This window comes from Trichosurus vulpecula, chromosome 1 (genome assembly GCF_011100635.1).
Source record: "Trichosurus vulpecula isolate mTriVul1 chromosome 1, mTriVul1.pri, whole genome shotgun sequence".
NCBI classification, from domain to species: Eukaryota; Metazoa; Chordata; class Mammalia; order Diprotodontia; family Phalangeridae; genus Trichosurus; species Trichosurus vulpecula.
In genome coordinates, this window is record NC_050573.1 from 482423122 (window position 1) to 482433504 (window position 10383).

Below are 10383 nucleotides of genomic sequence, written 5' to 3' on the forward strand. Positions count from 1 at the left end.
GATGTGAAAATAATTTTGATACCACTACTCAATTTAATCAGTATTTACTCAGTTCATTATGATTTAATGGTGATTGTATTAGTGAGATAAATAGAATACAGTTGTTTGATTTAGTTATCTTAGTTAATGCTGTAAGAATAATAGTCATAATTAATTAACCCACCATGTATGATGATAATATTGCTCATGTTTAAGTTGTAGGATAAATTTATACTTTATTAGTGAGGCATATGACATTGGTGGTGGCTAAGTGGCTAGGTACAGTGGGGAATGAAGTTAGACTATTGGGGCTGGGTGCAGCTCTATTAGGACTCCATCACTATCAATCTGCATATTATCCACAAGTAAAGCTTACATTTTCCTAATTTGGGGGGTAAAAATAAACAAAGAGAAGTTTTAATATTTTCTTCTTACATCTTCATGAAAAATCTTGTGCATCCCACTGGTAGACCACACCGTTCCTTCTGCAGCTACTAAATAAAATATTGAGGCAATGAGAGAAAACGTGTAATGAGACATTAGTCTCAGTAGCTGAGGATCCCAAGATGTCTTCTTTTCTGTTTTTAATTGTGCTTTAAAAAGGTGGCATTTGGTTAGAGGGAGTATTCAGGGAATTGTCTCATGAGTTCCTTTTCCTCAGTTTATGTCTGTCTATAACCATAAAGGCAAATGGGTCAGGGATTCTAGCAGGTAAGCAGTAAAAGAGAACAGAGCTAGTGATTAGATGAAAGACTTCAGACTGGAGCACCACCGAAATTTCTCTAAAATGCAGCAGTTACTGCCTGCCTGATATTTCATACTGAAGTCATTCTCCTTTCCTTCAAACATCCACCCTTGAGAAGCCACAGCCTCTGACCCTGTATGTTCTATCCCGTGGTAACACTGGCACAAGCAGGGATCTTGGCTAGCATTCCTGCCCATAAGGAAGGGTATAGCTAGCTCATAATGGCCATAAATAATAGCAGTTAGCATTGATATAGCTCTTCAAGGTTTGCAAAGTAGTTACCTAAATTATCACACTTGATTCTCACAACAGTCCTTGAAAGGTGAGGGCTATTATCCCCATTTTACAGATGAAGAAGCTAAGACAAACTCAGTTATTTTTTATTTTTAGTCCAATACTCTATCCACTGTATTGCCTACATGTGAAAAGAATATTGTCTTACTTACATCTTCTTAGCCATGCAAGGATCTAAGACAACTCCAAAAGACTCACGATGGAAAATGCTATCCACATCCAGAAAAAGAACTATGCAGTCTGAATGCAGATAGAAGCATACTATTTGCTCTCTTTTTTTTGTTTTTTCTATCTCATGGTTCCTGCCTTTGGTTCTAATTCTTCTTTACAACACAACTAATGTGAAAATATGTTTAATATGAATGTAGAGCCTATATCAGATTGCACTTTGTCTTGGGGTGAAGGGAAGGGAGGGAGGGGGGAAAAATTTAGAACTCAAAATCTTATAGAAGGGAATGTTGAAAAATAAAAATTAATTAATTTTTTTAAAAAATGAAAAATAAAAATTAATTAATTTTTTAAAAAAAGAAAAGAAGGCTCTCTTACAGGAGGAGAAGGGAGCTGTGTGAGAATAGATGGACACATTGCCACACCTACTACCCCCTTGGGTAATGCTTTCACTATGACGCACTTCCTTCTAACCTAAGAAGGACTGGTCAATGAGTGCTCCATCATTATGAGCATGGGCCCGAGGCAATCCCCTACATAGACTTTGGAGGATGCACAGGTATTCTGTTCCTGGTACCATTCCAACCATATGGTAAAGAAATGGACTTTGAATTGTCTGTTGAGCTGGAACTTGTAATGCACATATACACAAGCCTCCCTGGAGAAAATTCAATTTCTTTTCCCTTTTCTGATGGTAAGCAAGGAGGATGAACTTCTGTAGGTTTCCTACAGGTGAGATAGCTTCTTGCTATCCCTTGCTCTTTATCTCTTCATTGAGAGACATGTGGCCCATGAACATAGACCATGTGTTCTTTGCCTTTTTGTATTTGTTCTCTCCTGCTCTCAGGTGAAAGAATATTGACATTGACTCCAGCTTCCAGATCTTTGGCAGCTTGATCTCCTGACCTTTCAAGCTTACAAGGTCATGCCAGATTTTGCCCACAGTCCATCCTCACAAGAAATGAAGTTCAGAGCAAACCGATCAACCCAGCAGGCAGTGAATCAAAGCCAAGCAAGAGAGAGTGACAATGACATTCATCAGCTGTGCTACATCTAGAAGTGAACTTGGTGGGGGTGAATGCAACTGCTTTATAAAAGCAACTGCTTTAATGTTGGTCCTCAGGGACCAAGGTGATATGGGGGAATATACCTCAAATATTGGGAGAAATGCTTTGTAACTTCTGCTTTTGGTATATCTTATTAGTATTGTTTCTTTTTGTTGTTGTTCAGTCATTTCAGTTGCGTCCAACTCTGTGAATTTGAGGTTTTCTTGGCAAAGATACTAGTTTGCCATTTCTTTCTCCACTTTATTCTTACACAGGAGGAATTGAGGCAAACAGGGTTAAGCGATTTGCCCAGGATCACACAGCCATTAAGTATCTGAGCCCAAATTTGAACATAGGGAAGATGAGTCTTTCTGACTCCAGGCCTGGCATTCTATCCACTGCACCACTTTGCTGTCCCAGTAATGTCTCTATGTACCAGCTAATTGATGTTAATTGGTTAAATGATACGGAAGTACTAATCACTGGAGTGTATTGATGATAGAAAGGAGTTACTAATGGTAATGGATATTTGATATTGGGGAGATATTTGATAATCTGAGCTTAAGCTGATGGCATTAGAAAAAGATGCCTCCCCCATTGGTACTCCTAGAACCCTAAAAAGGTAGCCATTCTCACTCTAAGAGCCTGACTGGTTAATGTGCATTTATGTTGAGAGGAAGTCCAGAGCCTTTGCTAAGCTAACATCCTGGCTTTGGAAGCACAGCTATGAGCTTCGTTTCCTACCTCCCATTTCATCTATCTAGATTTCAACAATATTCATTAAGTGTCTTTTATATCCCAAGCACAGTGCTGGGAATAAAAAAGACAAAAAAGTAGTTCTTGCTCACAAAGAACTTACATTCCAGAGGCACCATGTGCATACATAGTAAATACAAGGTAATTTCAAGAGAGAGAAAAACATTGGCCCCTGGAGGGCTAAGGAAAGCCTTCATAGAGAAGTTATAAGTGAGCCAAGCCTTGAAGGAAGTACAAATTCTGAAAGGTAGGGTTGAGAAGGTGGTGCATTCCAGGTATGAGGAATAGACTGTGTGAAATAAAAGCATGGATATAAAAGACCAAGCAATAAATTCAAGAAAAAACTAGTAGGGGACTTTGTATTGCAATGAATTGACCTGCTCTGATAGACTTTGGTTTCTTCTTCTAGGTTAGATTGTGCTCTTTGCTGCAGGAAGGACTTTCCATCTGGTTCAGCTGCCAGAGATTTGTCAGATATACTGTGTAGAGCAGAGAGCATCATGAGACTGGTGCAATCTGAAAGCCCTCTGGAGTCTTTGGTAGGAGCCCCTACACAGCTTCAGATTCATATGACCAGTTTAATACCAACAACAACAACTTATTGATTGAGCCACGTAAGACATACAACCAACCACTTTCCTCACAACAATCTTATGAGGAAGGTAATGCAAGGATGATTATCTCCATTTTGCAAATGAGAAAACTGTGGCTCAGAGGACTGAGATAATTTACCTCTAGGTAACAGCCTGCTAAATGTCAGAAGCAGGACATGCCTCAGACACCAAGTTCATTGTTATTTTTGCTATACTATGCTATGCTGTCTCTGATTGTAAATTCCATATTTCAGAGGTAAAGAATCATGTTGGCTTTTAAAATCACATCCATATAAAGTACAAACTAAAATTTCTAAATCTTTTTTTGAAGAAAATAGGTTATTTTGTCTCAGATTTACTGAATAGATGAGTTTTATTCCAAGGACAATTTTTAAAAAATTCAAACCTTTTTCAAAGTTAATGTACTAGAAAATGACCTGTAAAGATGGCTTGAATGTTAGATTAAATTTGAAGGTCACAATTAAATTCTTAAAGAGTAAGTGAAATCTCTTTAAGATTAAGATTTTTGCATTTGTTACCTTTAGCAATAAAGACTTGTCTAATGGAACTATTCACCTCCCAAGGTGCCAGTCGGCTAGCTAGTGTTGCCATAGAGACATGAGACAGAGAAGTAACTGAGCAGACACTGGAACTTATCAGTTTGGTAATGTGGGACTTGTTAGGAGAGATAAGGAGGAAAATTTTACATTTTGAAAACCACAAAGAAGTATGCGGCTAGATTGTGGGGTTAAAGGAAGGACCCTCATCATGGGCTGGCCTCCTTCCCACCTGCAAACCCATGAGCACAGAGATTCTTTTGGGCTCCTGCTTTAGGATAATAAGGATATGTTGAGACAAATACATGCACGTTCTCTCCCTTCTCCCTAATACCCCTGCAATATCCCCCATTCTGGGTGAACGAGCAACCTCTTCTTTAACTATTCCATTCTAATTTATGTCATACTTGCCTGTTGAAGAAGAGGAAAAACTTAAAGGGGAGGTGATTTTGCCTCTACAGCCAGAAAGTGTGAGCTTTTACTGTCCTTTTGTTGCTGACACTTCATTTCACTTGAAATTAATGAAAATGTGCCTGCCACTAATTCTGACTTGAGTGTAGTTAATGACAGTAGACCAACAGAGATCTGGAGGGTGAGTGTTTCCTTTTGTCCTTTAAGAGATAGAGATGAGGCCTCCTCTATTCATTTTCTGTTCAAGGAAGGGTAGGAGATTCTCGGATCCTATAATGGCAAGCAAAGTGGGACTTTTTGCTGTTTTTTATTTTGGAGTGCTTCTTAGCACTAAGGCAATCAAGTGCCTTTGATTGAGTCTTCCCTTTGTTTGAATCAAGAATCTTTGATTGAATCAAGAGTCCTTGATTGGAAGCAGCGTATATACTCTGAAGTTAGCATTTTGCTTTGGGGCTCACTCACTGGAAGAGTGTTCATGTGATTTGGCCAGAAGAGACTCTGTGTAGCTGTTAAGGAGCCCCCCAGCTTTGAAAACCCAGATGTTGGTGCTTTTCTCTCTGGTAACTATGTCTGTATTGCTATGAAGAGACAGTTAGAAGCCCTGTTTGCTGATTTGTGTTATTTGCTCTGTTTATATAATTTCTGCTTGTGATTTCTGTTTGTGTTTTCTCTGAAGTTCAGGGTGCTGACTTTTTCCCCTGAACTAAGTGAATGATATGTGTATGTTTAATTAAAATCAGATTGTAAAGCCCTTAAAGTTGCTTTCCTTAGAAAAGCAGATCAAAGAACATGTGCTAGCAGCCCTCCTGTGTGCTGGTGTTATTGGCCTCGCACCTCCACAGCAGCTGCTAGCAACATTGTTGTTACAGATCCCTATAGGACAGAGACAGTATATAAGCCTAAATAATCCCCTAGACTTGTTAGAAAAGCCAATGACAGAAACACAAGTCCATATAGGAAAAGCTTTATTCAGGGTGAGGTCTGGGGAATTTGGAAGCATTAGAGCTCTTAAGGCTGGGTGCTACAGTCAGCTTTGCCCCTGGATTTCTAGTACAAAACCCAGTTCCCCAAGAGATCTCTCCAGTACACCCCCATAATACCCTCAGTTTTGCATCTTGGCCCACAAAGTCTAAAATGTTTACTATTTCCTCACTGGAGGGCTTTTATTTTGAAAAGAGTATGTTATAGAGAGAATTCTTGGGTTTTTTTCTCATTACAAAGGTAAACCAGGGAACTTCTGAGGTCGCTTTGAAGTCTGATATTCTGTAAGATTCTGAACCTTACCTTAAGGCTGTGCAGTAAGGAACAATTTTTGCCCCTCTGGGATATTCAGAAACCCTGGAACACCACAGGCAGCTGCTTGGTAGGCTTCCTCCCTCTCCACCCCAGGCTGCCCCGCTGGGAACTGGGCCATCTGGTAGCTACCTTTTTAAATTGTTCTTGATAGCTAAGTGCTAAAATCAGTTGTTTCTTCACATTTGCCATGTGAAAAGCCTGGTTACTGGACTATAAGGTGAAGAGGAAACAGATAAGATATTTTTAGGGAGGGAAACTGAAAGAAGGCTTAAATCCATCCTGTTTCATCCCCCAATGAAACCAGAACAAAACAAACAAATAATAATAATGAGCTGGATAATAATAATAATGATAAAATCACATAATAATAGAATAGGAAGGGACCTTAGGAATCACCTAGTTCAAGGGTAGGAAAACTTCCTTCAGTGAGGAGGAACCCACTGCTTCTTTTTTTTCCTTTAAATTAATTTATTTAACTTTAGTTTTCAACATCCATTTCCATAAGCTTTTGAGTTTTAAATTTTCTCCACCTCCCTCCCCTTCCCTCTCCACAGCATGCAATCTGATAAAGGCTCTACATATACATTCTTATTAAACATGCATTAGTTATGTTGTAAAGAAGAATTAGAATGAATGGGAGAAACCACGAGAAAGAAAAAACAAAACCAGAAAAAGAGAGATCAAATCATATGCTTCGATCTGCATTCAGACTCCATAGTTCTTCCTCTGGATGTGAATAGCATTTTCTGTCATGAGTCTTTTGGCATTGTCTTAAATCCTTGCATTGCTGAGAAGAGCTAAGTCTATCAAAGTTAGTCTTCACAAAATGTGGCTATTACTGTACACAGTGTTCTCTTGTTTCTGCTCATTTCACTCAGCATCAGTTCATATATGTCTTTCTAGATTTTTCTGAAGTCCACCTGCTCATCATTTATTGTAGCACAATAGTATTCCATTACATCCATATACCACAATTTGTTCAGCCATTCCCTAATCAATGGGCATCCCCTCAATTTCTAATTCTTTGCTGCCACAAAAAGAACTACTATAAACATTTTTGTGCACATGGGTCTTTTTCCCATTTTTATGATCTTTTTGGGATATAGCCTTAGAAGTGGTATTGCAGAGTCAAAGGATATGCACAGTTTTTTTTTTAATTTTTTTTATTTTTTTTTTATTTTATCTTTTTTTTTTAATTTAAATTTATTTATTTAACATATTTGGTTTTCAGCATTGATTTTCACAACAGTTTGAATTACAAATTTTCTCCCCATTTCTACCCTCCCCCCCACTCCAAGATGGCTTATATTCTGGTTGCCCTGTTCCCCAGTCAGCCCTCCCCTCTATCACCCCCCTCCCCTCTCATCCCCTTTTCCCTTCCTTTCTTGTAGCGCAAGATAAATTTCTACGCCCCATTGCCTGTGTATCTTATTTTTTAGTTGCATGCAAAAACTTTTTTTGTTTTTGAACATCTGATTTTAAAACTTTGAGTTCCAAATTCTCTCCCGTCTTCCCTTCCCACCCACCCTCCCTAAGAAGTCGAGCAATATATATATATATATATATATGTAAAAGAGAGAGAGCAGACACAGGGTGAGTTGAAGATGAAGGGAAGATATCTAAAAGAAATAAAATTAAATTAAGGGATGAGAGAGCAACATACTGAGAGAGGGAGATGGGGAGAGATAGAATGGGGTGGACTATCTCGCATAAAGGTGGCAAGAGGAAGCAGTTCTGTGGGAGGAGGGGAGAGGGCAGGTGAGGGGGGAATGAGTGAACCTTGCTCCCATCAGATCTGGCCTGAGGGGGAATACCATACATACTCAGTTGGGTATCTTACCCCACAGGAAAGAAGAGGGAGGAAGATAAAAGAAAATAAAAGGGGGGGGGATGATGGAGGGGAGGGCAGATCGGGGTGGAGGTAATCAAAACAAACACTTTGGAAAGGGGACAGGGTCAAGGGAGAAAATTCAATAAAGCGGGATGGGTTGGGAAGGAGCAAAATGTAGTTAGCCTTTCACAACATGAGTATTGTGGAAGGGTTATACATAAGGATATGCACAGTTTTATAGCCCTTTGGGTATAGTTCCAACTTGCTCTCCAGAATGGTTGGATCAGTTCACAGCTTCATCAACAATGCATGAGTGTTCCAATTTTCCCACATCCTCTCCAGCATTTATAATGAATCCACTGCTTCTTAAGACAGTCCATTCCATTCTTAGCTAGCTCTAGCTGTTAGGAAGCATGTCCTTCCTTCAAGCCCAATTAGGCCTCGCCTGCCCTTATCACTTCCAGTTCTGTACTTTGAGACCATGCAAAACTTGGCCTTATACATGATATCCTTCAAGTACCTGGCAGCCCAATCCAAGAATATTTCTTATGCTGTCTTCTTTTTTCCATGCTAAACATTCTCAGTTCCTTCAGTGGCATAATCTTTAGGTTCTTCTTTATCCTAGTCACCCACTTCTAGATTCTCTCCATATCATTAGTAAACTTCCTGAAACATGGAACTGAACACAATTCTCCAGGTGGCATCTGACTAGGGCAGTCCAATGAGTCTACCACCTATTCCTAGGCAGTCAAACTCCCTTAATCTATCCCCAAAGGACATCAGTCAATGAATAAACAATTATTAAATGCCTATTATGTATCAGACACTAAGTGCTAAGTGATGGGAATACAAAAAAACAGACAAAAGATAGTCCCTGTCCTCAAGGAGCTTAAAATCCAATGGGACAGGCAACATACAAAGCAAGCTAATATACAAGAAAAATAGTAAATAATCAACAGAGGGAAGGCTCTGGAATTAAGAAAGGTTGGGGAAGGCTTCCTGTAGAAGGTAGGATGTTTTGCTCTCACTTTGGCCTCTTCTGGTCGGTGGACTGCCTGTTAGCACAGGCAGCGGTGTAAAAATGACTAAGTCTAAGAACCATACCACCCACAACCAATCATGAAAATGGCATAGAACTGGCATCAAGAAACCTAGGTCACAGAAATATAAGTCTCTAAAAGGAGTTGACCCCAAGTTTCTGAGAAACATGCACTTTGCCAAGAAATACAACAAGAAGGGGCTGAAGAAGATGCAGGCCAACAACACCAAAGCCATTAAAGTTCAAGCAGAGGCCATCAAGGCCCTGAGCACCAAAGCCTTTAAGGCCAAGCTCCTCAGGCCCAAGATCCCCAAGGCCAATGCCTGGCATGCTCTCCACAAGATGTCCACCAAGCGTCCAGGCCCTAGGGTCAGCATCAAAAGTCCAGGCCCCAGGATCATGAAGCCTGGCTCTAAAGTTGCCAGAATTACTGAACCCAATGCTGCCAAGCCCACTGACCCCAAGGCTACTAAGTCCACCGACCCTAAGGCTGCCAAGTCTGCCACCAAGGTCAGTAACTCTGTTCTCATGACTATGAAATCTGGCCCCACGGCCACTGAATCTGACACTAAGGCCGCCAAGTCTGATCCCAAGGCAGCCAAGTCTGACTCCAAGTCTGATCCCAAGGCAGCCAAGTCTGATTCTAAGGCCACCAAGCCCAGAGATTCCAAGGCTGCTAAGCCTACTGACCAAGCTGGCCGAGTCCAAACCCAAAGACGCTAGGGCTAAAGGGCTAGTCCCAAGCCTTCAAAATAGACGCTTCAGGACAAAAGGATTTGTTTAAACCCTAAATCACTGTTTTTCCCCAGTCAGGGTATGCTTATTCACTATTTTGTACAAATAAAGGAAATGGTGAGTCATAAAAAAAAAGGGTAGAATTTTTGTTGGGACTTAAAGGAAGTCAGGGAGGTCAGTAGTCAAAATAGAAGAGGAAGAGTATTCCAGGAATGGAGGGTGGTCAGAGAAAATGCTCAGAGTCGAGAGATGGAATGTCTTTTTCATGGAATAGCCAGGAGGAAAGCATCACTGGATTGAAAAGTAGATATTGGGGAGTAAAGTGTAAGAAGACTGGAAGAGTGAGAGGGAGCTAGGATATGAATGGCTTTGAATGCCAAACAGAGCATTTTGTATTTGTTCCTGTAGGCAATAGGAAGCCACTGAAGTTCATTAAGAGTGTGTGTGTGTGTCTGTGTCTGTGTGTGTGTGTGTGTGTGTGTGTGATGATCAGATCAGCATTTTAGGAAAATCCTTTTAGTGGCTGAATGGAGGATGGATTGGGGTGAGGAGAGACTTGAAGGAAGCAGACCCACCAGCAGGCTATCTAGCAGTAATCAAAACATGAGGTGATGAGGGGCTACACTAGAGTGGTGGCATGGAGAGAAGGGGGCATGTTCGAGAGATATTGCAAAGATGAGACTGACAAACTTTGGCAACAGATTGGATATGGAGTGGGGCGGGGTGAGAGATGGGAGTCAAAAATGACTCCTACATTTCAAGCCCAAGGGACTCATTGCCTCCTACAGTAATAGGGAAGACTGAAAAGCAATCGGAAATGTGAGAAGTCAGCAGAGAGTTTGGAGCAGGACACCTAGATCTGAGAAATCATCAACTAAGATTTGGTGGTTAAATCCATTGAAAATGATGAGATCACCAAGTGAAGTCGCATAG

At 40.5% G+C, this 10383-nt stretch overlaps 1 pseudogene; it reads left to right on the forward strand.

Moving 5' to 3' along the window:
• The first annotated feature begins 8757 nt into the window (after window positions 1–8757).
• LOC118840275 lies at window positions 8758–9438 on the forward strand (annotated as a pseudogene).
• The last annotated feature ends 945 nt before the right edge of the window (window positions 9439–10383 follow it).